This window comes from Oncorhynchus tshawytscha, linkage group LG13, assembly GCF_018296145.1.
Source record: "Oncorhynchus tshawytscha isolate Ot180627B linkage group LG13, Otsh_v2.0, whole genome shotgun sequence".
Taxonomy (NCBI): Eukaryota; Metazoa; Chordata; class Actinopteri; order Salmoniformes; family Salmonidae; genus Oncorhynchus; species Oncorhynchus tshawytscha.
Window position 1 is genome coordinate 6,060,208 of NC_056441.1, and position 23,508 is coordinate 6,083,715.

General features: G+C 46.7%; 1 protein-coding gene across 1 annotated transcript in view; it reads left to right on the forward strand.

The window, feature by feature from the left end:
* The first annotated feature begins 22,521 nt into the window (after positions 1 to 22,521).
* The window catches only part of hpcal4 (hippocalcin like 4), a 67,366-nt gene continuing 66,379 nt past the window's right edge, over positions 22,522 to 23,508 (forward strand). The window contains exon 1 of the mRNA XM_042295093.1: positions 22,522 to 22,810. The gene's annotated coding sequence lies outside the window, so the exon portion shown is untranslated. The remainder of the gene's footprint in view (positions 22,811 to 23,508) is intronic.

Consider the following 23,508-nt stretch of genomic DNA (forward strand, 5'->3'; position numbering starts at 1 on the left):
ATTTACTACCTGGTGATGTCACCAGGCAGGAGAAAACATCATCACAAATTTCAAACAGCTGTATATAAAACACAGGAAAATCACATTTTAGCCTGTACTGGGACTTTAAGGACAACTTCATAGTTTGACTCATCATCTCTCTCATCAGGAGAGCAAATGTGAAACCGTGACCCTTGAAGGAGAGGTCAGGGAGAAACATTTACCGTAATACTTTTAATGGTATTACTTTTACCGTAATACCACTAATACCAGCAGCACTGAGATAACAGGGGGGTAAAGGTGGATAGCATTATCATAAACAACAGGCCAACCTCCTACTCAAACATAAACATGAACTACATTTAGGGGAACTACCAATTTTGGTTCATTTAAATTTTACAGTGTTAAAATTGTCAGTAAGAAGAGGAGAGGAAGGAAAGAGGGAGGAGAGTGGGAAGAGGAGAGGAAGGAAAGAGGGAGGAGAGTGGGAAGAGGAGAGGAAGGAAAGAGGGAGGAGAGTGGGAAGAGGAGAGGAAGGAAAGAGGGAGGAGAGTGGGAAGAGTAGAGGAAGGAAAGAGGGAGGAGAGTGGGAAGAGGAGAGGAAGGAAAGAGGGAGGAGAGTGGGGAGAGGAGAGGAAGGAAAGAGGGAGGAGAGTGGGAAGAGGAGAGGAAGGAAAGAGGGAGGAGAGTGGGAAGAGTAGAGGAAGGAAAGAGGAAGGAGAGTGGGAAGAGGAGCTGGAGGAAAGAGAGACGCATGCTGAACTAGAGAGAGCTCTTTTTTTACGTTTCTGGGAAAAAACATAGAAAAAGTGTTTGTTTACTAGCCCACCGGTATAATGTTGATCCCACAGTGCAGTTAGCTTCGGTTTCTTGTACACTACTATCTGTCCCAGGATACTGCCAAACCCTAAAGTTTGAACAGCTGCTACTTGGAAAAGCAGCTAGCCTAGCTGCTACAGTAGTTATCAAGCTAGCCTGGTTTCCATGACAGTTTGAACACAGCCCGTGAAGCAGTTATCCCTTGTGGCTGGGACCGCGGAGAGTCCTGGGCTTGTGGCTGGGACCGCGGAGAGTCCTGGGCTTGTGGCTGGGACCACGGAGAGTCCTGGGCTTGTGGCTGGGACCGCGGAGAGTCCCGGGCTTGTGGCTGTTTAAATCCCTGTTTTTTGTTGCTATTTCCATTGGCCCTGTGCTGTGCTGGCTGGAAATGCTGTGCTGGCTGGAATTGCGTGGGAGTACCAGCATTAGCCTTAGTTACAACCATCATGCTGCCCAAAGTTAAAGGAAGTTGGAGTAATGGAGAAGATAGTGTTTCGGTATCACAGGTGTGTGATCTTTTAAATCAAACAACAAGATGTCTACAAGCAATTGTTACAGTAACAGAATAATAGATTCAATCACTTTGTCCAAACACTGGTGGACTCAAATAACAAAAGAATGGATGATCTTACCAGAGAGGTCAAAGACAATAAAAACCGTTCTCCCAGGGAGAGACTGATGTCCTAAAAGAGACTTACAGCAAGATGACAACAAACTGGAAGTCCACTGTCTGGGTGTGGCTCCACTTCAATCTCCCCTCCTGGATTGTCCCTCTGGTCTGTTTACCCAGGCATCTGTAATAGTGATTCACAGACAACAAACTGTAAATCCACTGTCTGGGAATCACTATTACAGATGACTTGGTAAACAGACCAGAGGGACAATCCTGGTTGATGAGAGATGAACGGCTTCTATCTTCTAGTTTTTATTATTATATTTTTAGAGTTAGTGTGACATAAATACCAGATAATCTGCATAATGAAATAACATTCAGGTCAGACATCCATACATTGTATTTATTTATTTCATTTAACTTTTATTTAATTAACAAAGAGAAGCCCATTGAGATCCAGTCTCTTTTTCAAGGGAGACCTGGCCAAGAAGGCAGCAACAATCAATACATTACATCATTAAAACATACAACAATATAACATGATCCAGCCTTAAAAAAAACATTTACACTCCTCTGAAACAGTCTCCCATCAATATTTTAAATTCATTCAGTTGCACTAACATCTAGATGAGGCATGGATTGTAGAATATTCCATGCATCTGGTGCACAAGAAGAGAAGGCAGTCTTGCCTAATACTGTGAATGTCCTGGGGACTTTGAGTAGCAACCACCTAGCAGACCAGGTATGGTAACATAGCAACCACCTAGCAGACCGGGTATGGTAACATAGCAACCACGTAGCAGACCGGGTATGGTAACATAGCAACCACCTAGCAGACTGGGTATGGTAACATAGCAACCACCTAGCAGACCGGGTATGGTAACATAGCAACCACCTAGCAGACTGGGTATGGTAACATAGCAACCACCTAGCAGACTGGGTATGGTAACATAGCAACCACCTAGCAGACCATGGTAACATAGCAACCACCTAGCAGACCAGGTATGGTAACATAGCAACCACCTAGCAGACCAGGTATGGTAACATAGCAACCACCTAGCAGACCGGGTATGGTAACATAGCAACCACCTAGCAGACCAGGTATGGTAACATAGCAACCACCTAGCAGACCGGGTATAGTAACATGGCAACCACCTAGCAGACTGGGTATGGTAACATAGCAACCACCTAGCAGACTGGGTATGGTAACATAGCAACCACCTAGCAGACTGGGTATGGTAACTTCTGGTGGGGAAGGAGACCAGACTACAGAGGTAAAGAGGGAGTTTACCCAAAAGGACTCTGTAGATGAACACATACAAATGTAGCTTTCTGTGCATATACTACTGAGGTCCAACCTACCATTTGATACAAGGTGCAATGGTGGGTGAGTGACTTGGCATTTGTAAGAACGCGCAAGGATGCCTTGATAAACAGAGTCCAGTCTCTGTAAGAAAGAGAAGGCTGCTTGATAAACAGAGCCCAGTCTCTGTAAGACGGAGGCTGTATGATAAACAGAGTCCAGTCTCTGTCAGACTGAGGAGGCTGCATGATAAACAGAGTCCAGTCTCTGTAAGACGGAGGAGGCTGCATGATAAACAGAGTCCAGTCTCTGTCAGACAGAGGAGACTGTATGCTAAACAGAGTCCAGTAAACAGAGGAGGCTGTATGATAAACAGAGTCCAGTCTCTGTAAGACAGAGGAGGCTGCATGATAAACAGAGTCCAGTCTCTGTTAGACAGAGGAGGCTGCATGATAAACAGAGTCTCTGAGGCTGTATGATAAACAGAGTCCAGTCTCTGTTAGACAGAGGAGGCTGCATGATAAACAGAGGAGGACGGAGGCTGTATGATAAACAGAGTCCAGTCTCTGTCAGACAGAGGAGGCTGCATGATAAACAGAGTCCAGTCTCTGTCAGACAGAGGAGGCTGCATGATAAACAGAGTCCAGTCTCTGTCAGACAGAGGAGGCTGCATGATAAACAGAGTCCAGTCTCTGTCAGACAGAGGAGGCTGCATGATAAACAGAGTCCAGTCTCTGTCAGACGGAGGCTGTATGATAAACAGAGTCCAGTCTCTGTCAGACAGAGGAGGCTGTATGATAAACAGAGTCCAGTCTCTGTCAGACAGAGGAGGCTGTATGATAAACAGAGTCCAGTCTCTGTCAGACAGAGGAGGCTATATGATAAACAGAGTCTCAGTCTCTGTCAGACAGAGGAGACTATATGATAAACAGAGTCCAGTCTCTGTCAGACAGAGGAGGCTATATGATAAACAGAGTCCAGTCTCTGTCAGACAGAGGAGACTGTATGATAAACAGAGTCCAGTCTCTGTCAGACAGAGGAGGCTATATGATAAACAGAGTCCAGTCTCTGTAAGATGGAGGAGGCTGCATGATAAACAGAGTCCAGTCTCTGTCAGACAGAGGAGGCTGCATGATAAACAGAGTCCAGTCTCTGTCAGACAGAGGAGGCTGCATGATAAACAGAGTCCAGTCTCTGTCAGACAGAGGAGGCTGCATGATAAACAGAGTCCAGTCTCTGTCAGACAGAGGAGGCTGTATGATAAACAGAGTCCAGTCTCTGTTAGACAGAGGAGGCTGTATGATAAACAGAGTCCAGTCTCTGTCAGACAGAGGAGGCTGCATGATAAACAGAGTCCAGTCTCTGTAAGACGGAGGAGGCTGCATGCATAACTAGTCACCAAAATCAATTACAGAGAGAAAAGTGGCCTGAATAAGCTTCTTTCAAGCCATAAGTGGGAAGCAAGCCTTATTGCGAAAATAAAAACCCAATTTCAATTGCATACCCCACAAGACATGCCACCAAGGGTATCTTCACAGTCCCCAAGTCCAAAAAAGAATTCACGGCAACAGAGTAGTATACAGAGATATGATCACGTGTATTCTTGAACAGTTGAACCCAGTAAACATTGATATTGCTTTTCCTGACAGCTGGACATTTTCTGGAAAATCATCACTTGATCTTTTTGAGATTGACTGTCAGTGCCCAGGTCTGACAGAACTGTAGCAGAGGATCTAATTGTTGCTGTAGCCCCTCTTTTGTGATGGACAGCAGCACCATCCGTCTACATATAGGAGGCATTTTATTTCTGTGTCGTTAAGACTGAGACCAGGGTCTGTTGATCAATATAGTGTTTTTTGCCAATTAATTAATATAGATATTAAATAAACTGGATCACAAGTTGTTTCCCCATTTAACCTGTATGTTTATCTCACATTTGTTATTTGTGTACATTGATTTGAAGACATCATATGTTTTTCCAGACCACAACACTTTCAATTAACTTGAGTGAAATACATTCATGCACAAATTGAATCAAAGGCTTTTTTTTGGAAATTTACAAAGCAGAAGAAAAATGTTGATTTGATTTGATTCACTGATTTGATTTGATTCACTGATTTGATTTGATTCACTGATTTGATTTGATTCACTGATTTGATTTGATTCACTGATTTGATTTGTTCACTGAGAAAGTGCAGTAATCTGCTGTTCACAGAATATTTCCCCCAGGTTGTTGTTGCCACGGTAATTGTATGGGTCTAATTTGTCTGTACCACTTTATTTCCGGCGCCGACAGAGATGGCCGCCTCGCTTCGCGTTCCTAGGAAACTATGTAGTATTTCGTTTTTTTATTGTGTTATTTATTACATTGGTACCCCAGGTAATCTTAGGTTTCATTACATGCAGTCGGGAGGAACTACTGGATAAAAGAGTAACGTCAACTCACCATCATTATGACCAGGAATAGGACTTTCCTGAAGCGGATGCTGTGTTTTGCCCACTACCCAGGACAATGGATCGGATCCCAGCCGGCGAACCAAAACAACGACGCCGTAAAAGGTGCAGACGAAGCGATCTTCTGGTCAGGCTCCGGAGATGGGCACGTCGCGTACCGCTCCCGAGCATACTACTCGCCAATGTCCAGTCTCTTGACAACAAGGTTGATGAAATCCAAGCAAGGGTTGCCTTCCAGAGAGACATCAGAGACTGTAACTTTCTTTGCTTCACGGAAACATGGCTCACTCAAGACACGCTATCGGAGTTGGTACAGCCAGCTGGTTTCTTCACGCATGTCGCCAACAGAAACAAGCCTCTTTCTGGTAAGAAGAAGGGCGGGGGTGTATGCCTTATGATTAACGAGACGTGGTGTGATCATAACAACATACAGGAACTCAAGTCCTTCTTTTCACCTGACTTAGAATTCCTCACAATCAAATGTCGACCGCATTATCTACCAAGAGAATTCTCTTCGATTATAATCACAGCCAGTATATATTCCCCCCCAAGCAGACACATCGATGGCTGAACAAACTTTATTTGACTCTATGTAAACTGGAAACCACATATCCTGAGGCTTCATTCAGTGTAGCTGGGGATTTTAACAAGGCTAATCTGAAAACAAGACTCCCGAAATTCTATCAGCATATCGATTGTGCTACCAGGGCTGGTAAAACCCTGGATCATTGTTATTCTAACTTCCGCGACGCATATAAGGCCCTCCCCCGCCCTCCTTTCAGAAAAGCTGACCAGGACTCCATTTCATTGCTTCCAGCCTATAGACAAAAACTAAAACAGGAAGCTCCCGCTCTCAGGTCTGCTCAATGCTGGTCCAAGCAATCTGATTCCACGTTTCAAGACTGCTTCGATCACATTGATTGGGATATGTTCCGCATTGCGTCAAACATCAACATTGACAAATACGCTAATTTGGTGAGCGAGTTCATTAGCAAGTGCATTGGTCAATGTCGTACCCACAGCAACTATTAAAACATTCCCCAACCAGAAACCGTGGATTGATGGCAGCATTTGCGCAAAACTGAAAGCGCTAACCATTGCTTTTAACCAGGGCAAGGTGACCAAATACAAACAGTGTAGCTATTCCCTCAGCAAGGCAATCAAACAAGCTAAGAGTCAGTATAGACTACTCCCTCCTGCATCCAAGCACCCCCACAACATGATGCTGCCACCCCCATGCTTCACGGTTGGGATGGTGTTCTTCAGCCCCTTTCAGTTTATGTCGCCATGGGACTCATTTTACTGTGGATATAGATTCTTTTGTACCTGTTTTCTCCAGCATCTTCACAAGGTCCTTTGCTGTTGTTCTGGGATTGATTTGCATTTTTCGCACCAAAATATATTCATTTCTAGGAGACAGAACGCACCTCCTTTCTGAGCGGTATGACACCTGCGTGGTCCCATGGTGTTTATACTTGCGTACTATTGTTTGTACAGATGAACATGGTACCTTCAGGCGTTTGGAAATTGCTCCCAAGGATGAACCAGATTTGTGGATGTCTGCAATTTGTTTTCTGAAGTCTTGGCTGATTTCTTTAGATTTTCCCATGATGTCAAGGAAATAGGCACTGAGTTTGAAGGTAGGCCTTGAAATACATCCACAGGTACACCTCCAATTGACTCAAATTATGTCAATTAGCCTATCAGAAGCTTCTAAAGCCATGATATCATTTTCTGGATTTTTCCAAGCTGTTTAAAGGCACAGTCAACTTTGTGTATGTAAAAAATGACTTGTGTCATGCACAAAGTAGAACCGACTTGCGAAAACCATAGTTTGTTAACAACCCTCCAGACGAGCTTCAATGCCATACAACTCTCCTTCCATGGCCTCCAATTGCTCTTACAAGTAAAACTAAATGCATGCTCTTCAACCGATCGCTGCCTGCACCTGCCCGCCCGTCCAACATCACTACTCCAGACGGTTCTGTCTTAGAATATGTGGACAACTACAAATACCTAGGTGTCTGGTTAGACTGTAAACTCTCCTTCCAGACTCACATCAAACATCTCCAATCCAAAGTTAAATCTAGAATTGGCTTCCTATTTCGCAACAAAGCCTCCTTCACTCATGCTGCCAAACATACCCTTGTAAAACTAACCATCCTACCGATCCTCGAATTTGGCGACGTCATTTATAAAATAGCCTCCAATACCCTACTCAATAAATTGGATGCAGTCTATCACAGTGCCAACCATTTTGTAACCAAAGCCCCATATACTACCCACCACTGCAACCTGTACGCTCTCGTTGGCTGGCCCTCGCTTCATACTCATCGCCAAACCCACTGGCTCCAGGTCATCTACAAGACCCTGCTAGGTAAAGTCCCCCCTTATCTCAGCTCGCTAGTCACCATAGCAGCACCCACCTGTAGCACGCGCTCCAGCAGTTATATCTCTCTGGTCACCCCCAAAACCAATTCTTTCTTTGGCCGCCTCTCCTTCCAGTTCTCTGCTGCCAATGACTGGAACAAACGGCAAAAATCTCTGAAAAACTGGAAACACTTATCTCCCTCACTGGCTTTAAGCACCAACTGTCAGAGCAGCTCACAGATTACTGCACCTGTACATAGCCCACCTATAATTTAGCCCAAACAACTACCTCTCCTTCTACTGTATTTATTTATTTATTTTGCTCCTTTATTTCTATCTCTACTTTGCACATTCTTCCACTGCAAATCTACCATTCCAGTGTTTATTTTAATTTGATTTATTAATAATGAATTAATTTATATTATTTAATTTATTATTATATTTTTCTAAAACTTTATTTTTTATTTTTTACTTGTTAGATTTGATTTACTTTGCCACCATGGCCTTGTTTTTGCCTTTACCTCCCTTATCTCACCTCATTTGCTCACATTGTATATAGACTCATTTTTATACTGTATTATTGTATGTCATGTTCTGACCTTTATTTCCTTTGTTTTGTCATTATTTAGTATGGTCAGGGCGTGACTTGGGTGGGCAGTCTATGTTTGTTTTTCTATGATTTGGGTATTTCTATGTTTCGGCCTAGTATGGTTCTCAATCAGAGGCAGGTGTCATTAGTTGTCTCTGATTGAGAATCATACTTAGGTAGCCTGGGTGTCACTGTGTGTTTGTGGGTGATTGTTCCTGTCTCTGTGTTTTGCACCAGATAGGGCTGTTTAGGTTTTCACACGTTTCTTGTTTTTTGTAATCAGTTGTTCATGTGTACGTATTAAAAGAACCATGGACACTTACCACGCCGCATATTGGTCCTCTGATCCTTTTCGCCTCTCCTCTTCGGAAGAAGAGGAGGAAATCCCTGACACTGTATGTTTGTTTTACTCCATGTGTAACTCTGTGTTGTTATTTGTGTCGAGCTGCTTTGCTTTATTATTGGCCAGGTCGCAATTGTAAATGAGAACTTGTTCTCAACATGCCTACCTGGTTAAATAAAGGTGAAATAAATAAATATAACTAAATAAATAACTAAAAATGGCATTATTCCTTCTTGAACTACGACATGTGAAGCTTCATGGATACAAACTAATGCACCTCACATCCAATTAGAATTAGTGGTATATATCATTAGTAAAACAATATATATCATTAGTAAAACAGGCGCTTGCTTCACATTCTAGACCCCCACGGAAGGGGAGAAGAGATGCAGGAAGGGTTTATTCCTTTACAGAAACCCAGGTCCTATAACCTTAACCCTCATAACCCCACAAAGCTGTTGCATATCAAGGGGGGGAGAGAGGAGAAAGGAGAGAGAGGTGAGATGGAGGGGAGGAGAGAGAGAGGAGAGGTGGAGGGGAGGAGAGAGAGGAGAGGTAGAGGAGAAGTGGAGGGGAGTAGAGAGAGGAGAGGTGTAGGGGAGGAGAGAGATGGAGGGTAGAGAGAGGAGAGGTGGTGTGGAGGAGAGAGGTGGAGGGGAGTAGAGAGAGGAGAGGTGGAGGGGAGGAAAGAGAGGAGAAGTGGAGTGGAGGAGAGAGAGGAGAGGGGTGGAGGGGTGGAGGGGAGGAGAGAGGAGAGGTGGAGGGGAGGAGAGTGAGGAGAGGTGGAGGTGAGGAGAGAGAGGTGGAGGGGAGGAGAGAGAATGGAGGAATAGAGGAGAGGTGGAGGGGAGGAGAGAGAGGAGAGATGGGGAGGAGAGATGAGAGGTGGAGGGGAGGAGAGAGAGGAGAGGTGGAGGGGAGGGAAGAGAGGAGAGGTGGAGGGGAGGGGAGGAGAGAGAGGATAGAGAGGAGAGGTGGAGAGATGTGAGAGAGGAGATAGAGCGGAGGTGGAGGGAGGAGAGAGAGGAGAGTTGGAGGGAGAGAGGAGAGGAGAGGCAGAGGGGTTGAGAGAGGAGAGAGAGCGGAGGTGGAGGGGAGGAGAGGTGGAGGGGAAAAGAGAGAGGAGAGGCGGAGACGCGGAGAGAGGAGAGCTGGAGGCAGCTCTGGGAGCATACGTCTCCCATGACAACCCTCTGTCGTAGACGGAGATGGAGCGTGAATATCTATGAAGGTTAGACAAGCTCCATAATCTCCAAATCCTGTTTCTACACACAGAGAGAGAAGGAGGAGAGAGGAAGAGAGAGAGAGGTGGGGGGGAGGGGGAGAGATATATGGAGAGAGAGAGAGAGATACTTACTTGAACAGAGCAATACTCAATCATGAGGCATCATAGCCAAAGGAACTGAGTAACATTAAGAAATGCTATAGATGGAAGGAATGCAGTTTGGAAACCTACCAAAAAACAATTAGGCAACAACAAATTCAATCCCTTTTAGACAATTTCCTGGGTAAAATGTTCCACTGTAATAGTGAAAGTGTAAACTTGGCCGTAGAAAATCTTAACAGTATTTTTGACCTCTCAGCTTCTCTATCAAATCTAAAAATCTCAAATAGGAAACCGAAGAAAATGAACAACAATGACAAATAGTTTGATGAAGAATGCAAAAATCTAAGAAAGAAATTGAGAAACCTGTCCAACCAAAAACATAGAGACCCAGAAAACCTGAGTCTTCGCCTTCACTATGGTGAATCACTGAAACAATACAGAAATACACTACGGGAAAAGAAGGAACAGCACGTCAGAAATCAGCTCAATTTAATTGAAGTATCCATAGACTCTAACCACTTCTGGGAAAATTGGAAAACACTAAACAAACAACAACACGAATAATTATCTATCCAAAATGGAGATGTATGGGTAAACCACTTCTCCAATATTTTTGGCTCTATAGCAAAGAATAAAGAGAAAAAACATACAGGATCAAATACAAATCTTAGAATCAACTATTAAAGACTACCAGAACCCATTGGATTCTCCAATTACCTTGAGCTATGAGCTACAGGACAAAATAAATACCCTCCAACACAAAAAGGCCTGTGGTGTTGATGGTTTCCTCAATGAAATGATTAAATATACAGAAAGAAAATTCTATACTATACTATACTATTCTATACTTAAACATCTACCCCAATATACTTAAACTCTTTAACATCATCCTTAGCTCTGGCATCTTCCCCAATATTTGGAACCAAGGACTGATCACCACAATCCACAAAAGTGGAGACAAATTTGACCCCAATAACTACCGTGGGATATGCGTCAACAGCAACCTTGGGAAAGTCCTCCGCATTATCATTAACAGCAGACTTGTACATTTCCTCAATGAAAACAATGTACTGAGCAAATATCAAATTGGCTTTTTGCCAGATTACCATACAACAGACCCTAATTGACACCCTAATTGACAACCAAACAAAACAAAACAAGGGCAAAGTCTTCTCATGCTTTGTTGATTTCAAAAAAGCCTTTGACTCAATCTGGCATGAGGGTCTGCTATACAAATTGATGGAAAGTGGTGTTGGGGGTAAAACATACGACATTATAAAATCCATGTACACAAACAACAAGTGTGCGGTTAAAATTGGCAAAAAACACACACATTTCTTCCCACAGGGCCGTGGGGGATGAGACAAATCAAATCAAATCAAATCAAATTTTATTTGTCACATACACATGGTTAGCAGATGTTAATGCGAGTGTAGCAAATGCTTGTGCTTCTAGTTCCGACAGTGCAGTAATAACGAGCAAGTAATCTAACTAACAATTCCAAAAAAAAAAAAACTACTGTCTTATACACAGTGTAAGGGGATAAAGAATATGTACATAAGGATATATGAATGAGTGATGGTACAGAGCAGCATAGGCAAGATACAGTAGATGATATCGAGTACAGTATATACATATGAGATAAGTATGTAAACCAAGTGGCATAGTTAAAGTGGCTAGTGATACATGTATTACATAAGGATGCAGTCGATGATATAGAGTACAGTATCAACGTATGCATATGAGATGAACAATGTAGGGTAAGTAACATTATATAAGGTAGCATTGTTTAAAGTGGCTAGTGATATATTTACATAATTTCCCATCAATTCCCATGATTAAAGTGGCTGGAGTAGAGTCAGTGTCATTGACAGTGTGTTGGCAGTAGCCACTCAATGTTAGTGGTGGCTGTTTAACAGTCTGATGGCCTTGAGATAGAAGCTGTTTTTCAGTCTCTCGGTCCCAGCTTTGATGCACCTGTACTGACCTCGCCTTCTGGATGACAGCGGGGTGAACAGGCAGTGGCTCGGTGGTTGATGTCCTTGATGATCTTTATGGCCTTCCTGTAGCATCGGGTGGTGTAGGTGTCCTGGAGGGCAGGTAGTTTGCCCCCGGTGATGCGTTGTGCAGACCTCACTACCCTCTGGAGAGCCTTACGGTTGAGGGCGGTGCAGTTGCCATACCAGGCGGTGATACAGCCCGCCAGGATGCTCTCGATTGTGCATCTGTAGAAGTTTGTGAGTGCTTTTGGTGACAAGCCGAATTTCTTCAGCCTCCTGAGGTTGAAGAGGCGCTGCTGCGCCTTCCTCACGATGCTGTCTGTGTGAGTGGACCAATTCAGTTTGTCTGTGATGTGTATGCCGAGGAACTTAAAACTTGCTACCCTCTCCACTACTGTTCCATCGATGTGGATGGGGGTGTTCCCTCTGCTGTTTCCTGAAGTCCACAATCATCTCCTTAGTTTTGTTGACGTTGAGTGTGAGGTTATTTTCCTGACACCACACTCCGAGGGCCCTCACCTCCTCCCTGTAGGCCGTCTAATTTGTTGGTAATCAAGCCTACCACTGTTGTGTCGTCCGCAAACTTGATGATTGAGTTGGGCGTGCATGGCCACGCAGTCGTGGGTGAACAGGGAGTACAGGAGGGGGCTCAGAACGCACCCTTGTGGGGCCCCAGTGTTGAGGATCAGCGGGGAGGAGATGTTGTTGCCTACCCTCACCACCTGGGGGCGGCCCGTCAGGAAGTCCAGTACCCAGTTGCACAGGGCGGGGTCGAGACCCAGGGTCTCGAGCTTGATGACGAGCTTGGAGGGTACTATGGTGTTGAATGCCGAGCTGTAGTCGATGAACAGCATTCTCACATAGGTATTCCTCTTGTCCAGATGGGTTAGGGCAGTGTGCAGTGTGGTTGAGATTGCATCATCTGTGGACCTATTTGGGCGGTAAGCAAATTGGAGTGGGTCAAGGGTGTCAGGTAGGGTGGAGGTGATATGGTCCTTGACTAGTCTCTCAAAGCACTTCATGATGACGGATAGGAGTGCTACGGGGCGGTAGTCGTTTAGCTCAGTTACCTTAGCTTTCTTGGGAACAGGAACAATGGTGGCCCTCTTGAAGCATGTGGGAACAGCAGACTGGTATAGGGATTGATTGAATATGTCCGTAAACACACCGGCCAGCTGGTCTGCGCATGCTCTGAGGCGCGGCTGGGGATGCCGTCTGGGCCTGCAGCCTTGCGAAGGTTAACACGTTTAAATGTCTTACTCACTTCGGCTGCAGTGAAGGAGAGACCGCATGATTCCGTTGCAGGCCGTGTCAGTGGCACTGTATTGTCCTCAAAGCGGGCAAAAAGTTATTTAGTCTGCCTGGGAGCAAGACATCCTGGTCCGTGACTGGGCTGGGTTTCTTCCTGTAGTCCGTGATTGACTGTAGACCCTGCCACATACCTCTTGTGTCTGAGCCGTTGAATTGAGATTCTACTTTGTCTCTGTACTGGCGCTTAGCTTGTTTGATAGCCTTGCGGAGGGAATAGCTGCACTGTTTGTATTCAGTCATGTTACCAGACACCTTGCCCTGATTAAAAGCAGTGGTTCGTGCCTTCAGTTTCACAGAATGCTGCCATCAATCCACGGTTTCTGGTTAGGGAATGTTTTAATCGTTGCTATGGGAACGACATCTTCAACGCACGTTCTAATGAACTCGCACACCGTATCAGCGTATTCGTCAATGTTGTTGTCTGACGCAATACGAAACATCTCCCAGTCCACGTGATGGAAGCAGTCTTGGAGTGTGGAGTCAGCTTGGTCGGACCAGCGTTGGACAGACCTCAGCGTGGGAGCTTCTTGTTTTAGTTTCTGTCTGTAGGCAGGGATCAACAAAATGGAGTCGTGGTCAGCTTTTCCGAAAGGGGGCGGGGCAGGGCCTTATATGCGTCGCGGAAGTTAGAGTAACAATGATCCAGGGTCTTTCCACCCCTGGTTGCGCAATCAATATGCTGATAAAATTTAGGGAGTCTTGTTTTCAGATTAGCCTTGTTAAAATCCCCAGCTACAATGAATGCAGCCTCCGGATAAATCGTTTCCAGTTTGCAGAGAGTTAAATAAAGTTCGTTCAGAGCCATCGATGTGTCTGCTTGGGGGATATATACGGCTGTGATTATAATCGAAGAGAATTCTCTTGGTAGATAATGCGGTCTACATTTGATTGTGAGGAATTCTAAATCAGGTGAACAGAAGGATTTGAGTTCCTGTATGTTTCCTTCATCACACCATGTCACGTTGGCCATAAGGCATACGCCCCCGCCCGTCTTCTTACCAGAGAGATGTTTGTTTCTGTCGGCGCGATGCGTGGAGAAACCCGCTGGCTGCACCGCTCGGATTGCGTCTCTCCGGTGAGCCATGTTTCCGTGAAGCAGAGAACGTTACAGTCTCTGATGTCCCTCTGGAATGCTACCCTTGCTCGGATTTCATCAACCTTGTTGTCAAGAGACTGGACATTGGCAAGAAGAATGCTGGGGAGTGGTGCACGATGTGCCCGTCTCCGGAGTCTGACCAGAAGACCGCTCTCGTTTCCCTCTTTTTCTGAGTCGTGCAGCTTAAGCCCCACCCTCTTCAACATATATATCAACAAATTGGTGAGGGCACTAGAACAGTCTGCAGCACCTGGCCTCACCCTACTAGAATCTGAAGTCAAATGTCTGCTGTTTGCTGATGATCTGGTGCTTCTGTCCCCAATCAAGGAGGGCCTACATTAGCGCCTAGATATTCTGCACAGATTCTGCCAGACCTGGGCCCTGACAGTAAATCTCGGTAAGATCAAAATAATGGTGTTTGTCACACGCTGACCATAGTTTGCTTTGTATGTTTCTATGTTTGTTTGGTCAGGGTGTGATCTGAGTGGGCATTCTATGTTGTGTGTCTAGTTTGTCTGTTTCTGTGTTTGGCCTGATATGGTTCTCAATCAGAGGCAGGTGTTAGTCATTGTCTCTGACTGGGAACCATATTTAGGTAGCCTGGGTTTCACTGTGTGTTTGTGGGTGATTGTTCCTGTCTCTGTGTTTTGCACCAGATAGGGCTGTTTTTGGTTCTCACGTTTATTGTTTTTGTTAGTTTATTCATGTATAGCATCTTCATTAAAGAAACATGAATAACCACCACGCTGCGTTTTGGTCCTCCTCTCCTTCACCACAAGATAACCGTTACAGTGTTCCAAAAAAGGACCACAAATTCAAATTCCATCTAGACACCATTGCCCTAGAGCACACAAAAAACTATACATACCTTGGCCTAAACATCAGGGCCACAGGTAACTTCCACAAAGCTGTGAACGATCTGAGAGACAAGGCAAGAAGGGCATTCTATGCCATCAAAAGGAACATAAAATTCAATTTATTAATGAAAGGAAATGGACGCTCACCTCCCTGCACCTTGGTCCTCTTCTTTTAAAGTCCGTGACAGTATGACCATATTAGAGACACATATTCCCCTCAGATTACACAGATCCACAAAGAATTCGAAAACAAACCCAATTTTGATAAACTCCCATATCTATTGGGTGAAATTCCACAGTGTTCCATCACAGCAGCAAGATTTGTGACCTTTGTGACCAAGAAAACGGCAACCAGTGAAGAACAAACACCATTGTAAACACAACCCTTATTTATGCTTAGTTATTTTCCCTTGTGTAGTTTAACCATTTGTACATTGTTACAACACTGTTGTACAAACACCATTTGTACAGCACTATACATAATATGACATTTGTAATGTCTTTATTGTTTTGAAACTTCTGTATGTGTAATGTTTACTGTTAATTTTGATTGTTTTATTTCACTTTTGTATATTATCAACCTCACTTGCTTTGGCAATGTTAACATATGTTTCCCATGCCAATAAAGCCCCTTGAAATAAATTGAATTGTGTCCGGACCCAGGGCTCTGGCCCCTGTGTGAAGAGTCAGTGTAGAGGAGGTGTTGTTGCTAATCCTCACAGCAAGTGGTCTGCCCATCAGGAAGTCCAGGATCCAGCTGCAGAGGGAGGAGTCCAGACCCAGGGCTCTGGGCTTGGTTTCGTGCCCTGGAGGGAACAATAGGGATGAATTCTGAACTGTAGTCAATGAGCAGCATTCTCATATAATGTGTTCTTCTTGTCCAGGTGGGATAGAGCAGCATTCTAGTTCCATTGAGATTGCAAAGTTTGTGGATCTATTGGGGCAGTGTGCAAATTTTACTGGATACAGGGATGTCTGGGATGATGGAGTTCATGTGTCCAGGCACCAGTCTCTCCAGTCTCTCCAGGCACCAGTCTCTCCAGTCTCTCCGGGCACCAGTCTCTCCAGGCACCAGTCTCTCCAGTCTCTCCAGGCACCAGTCTCTACAGGCACCAGTCTCTCCAGTCTCTCCAGTCTCTCCAGGCACCAGTCTCTCCAGTCTCTCTATGCACCAGTCTCTCCAGGCACAGTCTCTCTAGGCACCAGTCTCTCCAGGCACCAGTCTCTCCAGTCTCTAAAGGCACCAGTCTCTCCATGCACCAGTCTCCCTAGGCCCCAGTCTCTCCAGGCACCAGTCTCTCCAGTCTCTCTATGCACCAGTCTCTCCAGACACCAGTCTCTCCAGGCACCAGTCTATAAAGGCACCAGTCTCTCCAGTCTCTCCAGTCTCTCCAGTTTCTCCAGGCACCAGTCTCTCCAGGCTCTCCAGGCACCAGTCTCTCCAGTCTCTCTAGGAACCAGTCTCTCCAGGCACCAGTCTCTCTAGGCACCAGTCTCTCCAGGCACCAGTCTCTCCAGTCTCAAAAGGCAGCAGTCTCTCTCCATGCACCAGTCTCTCTAGGCACCAGTCTCTCCAGGCACCAGTCTCTCAAGGCACCAGTCTCTCCATTCACCAGTCTCTCCAGTCTCTCTAGGCACCAGTCTCTCTCAGGCACCAATCTCTCCAGTCTCTCCAGGCACCAGTCTCTACAGGCACCAGTCTCTACAGGCACCAGTCTCTACAGGCACCAGTCTCTACAGGCACCAGTCTCTCCAGGCACCAGTCTCTCCATGTACCAGTCTCTCCAGTACCAGTCTCTCCAGTCTCTCTAGGCACCAGTCTCTCCAGGCACTAGTCTCTCAGTCTCTGTAGGCACCAGTCTCTCCAGTCTCTCCATGCACCAGTCTCTCCAGGCACCAGTCTCTCCAGGCACCAGTCTCTCCAGTCTCTACAGGCACCAGTCTCTCGAGGCACCAGTCTCTCCAGTCTCTCTATGCACCAGTCTCTCCAGGCACCAGTCTCTCCAGTCTCTCCAGGCATCAGTCTATACAGGCACCAGTCTCTCCAGTCTTTCCAGGAACCAGTCTCTCCAGGCTCTCCAGGCACCAGTCTCTCCAGTCTCTCTCTCTCTAGGCACCAGTCTCTCCAGGCACCAGTCTCTCCAGTCTCTACAGGCACCAGTCTCTCGAGGCACCAGTCTCTCCAGTCTCTCCAGGCACCAGTCTCTCCAGTCTCTCCAGGCATCAGTCTCTACAGGCACCAGTCTCTCCAGTCTCTCCAGGCACCAGTCTCTCCAGTCTCTCCAGGCACCAGTCTCTCCAGTCTCTCTAGGCACCAGTCTCTCCAGGCACCAGTCTCTCCAGTCTCAAAAGGCACCAGTCTCTCCAGTCTCTCTTGGTACCAGTCTCTCCAGGCACCAGTCTCTCCAGTCTCAAAAGGCAGCAGTTTCTCTAGGCACCAGTCTCTCTAGGCACCAGTCTCTCCAGGCACCAGTCTCTCCAGTCTCTACAGGCACCAGTCTCTCAAGGCACCAATCTCTCCATGCACCAGTCTCTCCAGTCTCTCTAGGCACCAGTCTCTCCAGTCTCTTTAGGCACCAGTCTATCCAGGCACCAGTCTCTCCAGGCACCAGTCTCTACAGGCACCAGTCTCTACAGGCACCAGTCTCTCCATGTACCAGTCTCTCTAGTCTATCTAGGCACCAGTCTCTCCAGTCTCTCTAGGCACCATTCTCTCCAGGCACTAGTCTCTCCAGTCTCTGTAGGCACCAGTCTCTCCAGTCTCTCTAGGCACCAGTCTCTTCAGGCACCAGTCTCTCCAGTCTCTCCATGCACCAGTCTCTCCATGCACCAGTCTCTCCAGGCACCAGTCTCTCCATGCCCCAGTCACTCCAGTCTCTCTAGGCACCAGTCTCTGCAGGCACCAGTCTCTCCAGGCACCAGTCTCTCCAGGCACCAGTCTCTCCAGGCACCAGTCTCTCCAGGCACCAGTCTCTCCAGGCACCAGTCTCTCCATGCACCAGTCTCTCCAGTCTCTCCAGGCACCAGTCTCTCTAGGCACCAGTCTCTCCAGGCACCAGTCCCTCCAGTCTCAAAAGGCAGCAGTTTCTGCATGCACCAGTCTCTCTAGGCACCAGTCTCTCCAGGCACCAGTCTCTCCAGTCTCTACAGGCACCAGTCTCTCATGGCACCAGTCTCTCCAGTCTCTCCATGCACCAGTCTCTCCAGGCACCAGTCTCTCCAGGCACCAGTCTCTACAGGCACCAGTCTCTACAGGCACCATTCTCTACAGGCACCAGTCTCTCCATGTACCAGTCTCTCCAGTCTATCTATGCACCAGTCTCTCCAGGCACCAGTCTCTACAGGCACCAGTCTCTGTAGGCACCAGTCTCTCCATGTACTAGTCTCTCCAGTCTCAAAAGGCACCAGTCTCTCCAGTCTCTCTAGGCACCAGTCTCTCCAGGCACTGGTCTCTCCAGTCTCTGTAGGTACCAGTCTCTTCAGTCTCTCTAGGCACCAGTCTCTCCAGGCACCAGTCTCTCCAGTCTCTCCATGCACCAGTCTCTCCATGCACCAGTCTCTCGAGGCACCAGTCTCTCCATGCCCCAGTCACTCCAGTCTCTCTAGGCACCAGTCTCTGCAGGCACCAGTCTCTCTAGGCACCAGTCTCTCCAGGCACCAGTCTCTCCAGGCACCAGTCTCTCCATGTACCAGTCTCTCCAGGCACCAGTCTCTCCATGCACCAGTCTCTCCAGTCTCTCCAGGCACCAGTCTCTCTAGGCACCAGTCTCTCCAGGCACCAGTCTCTCCAGTCTCAAAAGGCAGCAGTTTCTGCATGCACCAGTCTCTCTAGGCACCAGTCTCTCCAGGCACCAGTCTCTCCAGTCTCTACAGGCACCAGTCTCTCAAGGCACCAGTCTCTCCATGCACCAGTCTCTCCAGTCTCTCCATGCACCAGTCTCTACAGGCACCAGTCTCTCCGGGCACCAGTCTCTCCATGTACCAGTCTCTCCAGTCTATCTATGCACCAGTCTCTCCAGTCTCTCTAGGCACCAGTCTCCGCAGGCACTAGTCTCTCCAGTCTCTGTAGGCACCAGTCTCTCCGGTCTCTCTAGGCACCAGTCTCTCCATGCACCAGTCTCTCCAGTCTCAAAAGGCACCAGTCTCTCCAGTCTCAAAAGGCAGCAGATTCTCAATGCACCAGTCTCTCTAGGCACCAGTCTCTCCAGGCACAAGTCTCTCCAGTCTCTACAGGCACCAGTCTCTCAAGGCACCAGTCTCTCCAGGCACCAATCTCTCCAGTCTCTCCAGGCACCAGTCTCTACAGGCACCAGCCTCTCCAGGCACCAGTCTCTACAGGCACCAGTCTCTACAGGCACCAGTCTCTCCAGGCACCAGTCTCTCCAGGCACCAGTCTCTCCATGCACCAGTCTCTCACCAGTCACCAGTCTCTCCAGGCACCAGTCTCTCCATGCCCCAGTCGCTCCAGTCTCTCTAGGCACCAGTCTCTGCAGGCACCAGTCTCTCTAGGCACCAGTCTCTCCATGCACCAGTCTCTCCAGGCACCAGTCTCTCCAGTCTCTCCAGGCACCAGTCTCTCCAGTCTCTCCAGGCACCAGTCTCCCCAGTCTCTCCAGGCACCAGTCTCTCTAGGCACCAGTCTCTCCATTCTCTACAGGCACCAGTCACTCCAGGAACCAGTCTCTTCAGTCTCTCCAGGCACCAGTCTCTCCAGGCACCAGTCTCTCTAGGCACCAGTCTCTCCAGTCTCTACATACACCAGTCTCTCCAGAAACCAGTCTCAACAGGAGCCAGTCTCTCTAGGCACCAGTCTCTCCAGTCTCTCCAGAAAGTTTTCCTTTGATTTTTTGGGAACAGGAACAAGGGGGTGGTAATCTTGAAATAAATTGGTATTACATCCTGGGACTAGGACAAATTGAATATGTCCGTGAAGACGCTTGCCTGTTGGTGGATATGTGTGTGGTTAAGCTCTGAGGACATGGCTGGGGATTCTGTCTGTTATCGCGGCTTTGCGAATATTTACCCCTTTTTAAAGACTTACCGGTACTCACATCAGCCACATAGAGCCTGCTGGATCACACAGTTCTCTGGAACACACACACACACAGACAAACACACATACATAGACAAACACTCACTCACACAGCAGAAAGGGAGAGGGAGAGGGAGGGAGAGAGAGGGAAAGGGAGGGAGAGAGAGGGAAAGAGAGGGAGAGAGCAGGAGGGAGAGGGAGAGAGAGAGAGAGAGAAACGCTCTTAGGTTGTGAATGTTGTCAGCAGGATAACTTGGCAATCACACAAAAACATAGTGGTGTGTGTGTGTGTCTGGAGTAGCGTGTATGTGTGCCTGTGTGTGTGTGTGGAGTGGAGTGGTAGAGCAATGGGTCTCGAACCAACAGGCTTCTTCCACCAGACCATCAGACTGCTGATCAACTAATCTTAACTGTCTCCATGCACAGACCTGAAGCCTATCTGCACCTTAGGCTTTAGGGTGTAAATAGTCACTATCTGCCCCTTAGTGACTATTTTATCTGACTCTCCACACATCCATCCCCTACACACAAACACACACACACACACTCACACGCAAGCACACACATAGGGGAGAGTAAACTGAGCCAAAGGATTAGTTGAGTCACCCCTTGTTTCTGGAAAACGTACACAAAATGAATCAAGTACGCAAATATTTAGGAAGAGGTCTGTGAAGAAAGGAATCACATGGAAAAAGTGGTCAGCAGTTCTGAAAAGTCCAATTATTATTATTATTATTATTTTTAAAGAGGTTTCATGACGCTCATATCATTTCCAAAGTAGATCATTCTGAAATTGACATCAGTTGGGGTCTCTATCATGAAGTCAAAGCAAATGGTATTTTTTCACGTGCGCCCGAATACAAGTGGAGACTTCACAGTGAAATTCTTACTTATGAGCCCCTTCGCAACACTTCAGCTAAACAATTGGAAAAACTTACGAAAGCTAATAAACCTAGTACATCCATGTATCTGTGTGGGCTTCTGATAGAGTATCAGAGAGAGAGAGAGGCTATGATAGAGTATCAGAGAGAGAGAGAGAGAGAGAGTTATATTAGAGAATCAGAGAGAGAGAGAGAGAGAGAGGCTATGATAGAGAATGAGAGAGAGAGAGAGAGAGAGAGGTTATATTAGAGAATCAGAGAGAGAGAGAGAGGGCTATGATTAGAGAATCAGAGAGAGAGAGAGAGGCTATATGATAGAGAATCAGAGAGAGAGAGAGAGGCTATGATAGAGAATGAGAGAGAGAGAGGCTATGATAGAGAATCAGAGAGAGAGAGAGAGAGAGAGAGAGGTTATATTAGAGAATCAGAGAGAGAGAGAGAGAGAGAGAGAGAGAGAGGGAGGCTATATTAGAGAATCAGAGAGAGAGAGAGAGAGAGAGAGGCTATATTAGAGAATCAGAGAGAGAGAGAGAGAGAGAGGCTATGATAGAGTATCAGAGAGAGAGAAAGGCTATGATAGAGAATCAGAGAGAGAGAGGCTATGATAGAGTATCAGAGAGAGAGAAAGGCTATAATAGATCAGAGAGAGAGAGGCTATGATAGAGTATCAGAGAGAGAGAGGCTATGATGGGGGAGAGAGAGGCTATGATGGGGGAGAGAGAGAGAGGCTATGATGGGGGAGAGAGAGAGAGGCTATGATGGGGGAGAGAGAGAGGCTATGATAGAGAATCAGATGAAACTATGGAGTCTGATAAACATGTCAAACATTTTGCCAACCAGTTTCATAGGCTTAGTAGTGGACTGTGTATTTTAATCTCTGTGTGTGTGTTTGCGTGTGTGTGCGTGTGTGTGTGTGTGTGTGTGTGTGTGTGTGTAGTAGAGTGTGTACCTGCTGAATGCTAGACTTAGACAGAAGGTCATTTCTTAGCCAGGGGCCTGAGTGACCTTCACAGCACGCTTCCACTCTTCCCTTTTCTCACGTAGGAACATTACCACTACAGCACTACGCTACAGCCCTCTGATCCTGATGTCCTGCTGTACACACACAGGCTCGCACTAACACACACACACACACACACACACACACACACACACACACACACGTACCTTCTCTATCTCCATCTCTCTCTTTCTCTCACACTCTCCCTGTCTCTCCCTGTCTCTCTCTCTCTCTCTCCATCTCTTTCTCTCTCTCCCTTTCTCTCTCTCTTTTTCTCTCTCTCTTCCTCTCTCTCTCCTCCTCCCTCTCTCCTCCTCTCTCTCTCTCCTCCCCCTCTCTCTGTCTCTCTCTCTCTCCATCTCTTTCTCTCCCTCTCTCCCCTCTCTCTCTCTCTCTCTCTCTCTCTCCTCCTCTCTCTCTCCTCCTCCCTCTCTCCGTCTCTCTCTCTCCATCTCTTTCTCTCCCTCTCTCCCCTCTCTCTCTCTCTTTCTCTGGTCGACACGGCTACGGACACGACGTGTTGGCTCAGAGTTTCTGTTTTGATTGACAATTCAGATCGTCCAATTACATCGTCCAGAACGATTATTTGAGACTCTTCCCCCAATCAGGTACAATCCTGAGGCGGTCCTTAGGCACATTTGTTGTCAAGGGTGACGCAAGCGTTCATTCATTTTCACTGGAAGGAGAGAGAGCGAACGAGAGAGAGAGTGAGTCAACGGGACAACTTGCTGTAGTGGAGTAGACTTCACTTGTTTCAGAGCTTTTGAGAAAATAATTGCAGAAACACCGTGAAAAGATTGATCTGAAGGATCTAGTGCTCTTCCACATATTCCAAGGTAAGTAGATAGCTAAACAGGCATTGTTTTATCAATTGAGACTAGACAACCTAATATTAATTACTTGCGTAATGATATTGATGTGTATAGTGGTATAGTAGTCATGTTATATGTGTATCATTAAAACCAAAGGAAAGACAAAGTGACATACACACACACACACACACACACACACACACACACACACACACACACACACACACACACACATGGACACACACAGATCCCACTCACACACACACATTCACACACACACACACACACACACACAACCCCATCTCACTCCCTCATCACACACACACCTCTCTTGTTCCACACACACACACACACACACACACACACTCATCTCACACATCTCACACACACACACACACACACACTCTCACTAACCCCACTCTCTCCCTCATCACTCTCAACCTCTCTTGTTCCCCTCTCACTCACTTACACTCTCTCACTCTCACACTCTCATACACATAATAACTCTCAAAGGGCATGGAGCTTTCTTTCCCTCTCCTCTCTCTCTCCCCCTGTCACTCTCCCTCTCCCTCTCCCTCTCTCTCTCTCTCTCCCTGTCACTCTCTCTCTCCCTCTCTCTCTCTCACCCTCTCTTGTTCCCCTCTCTCTTACTCCCTCATTCTCTCTCATTCTCTCTCAATTCAATTCAATAAATGCTTTTTTGGCATGTTGGTTGATTGTCA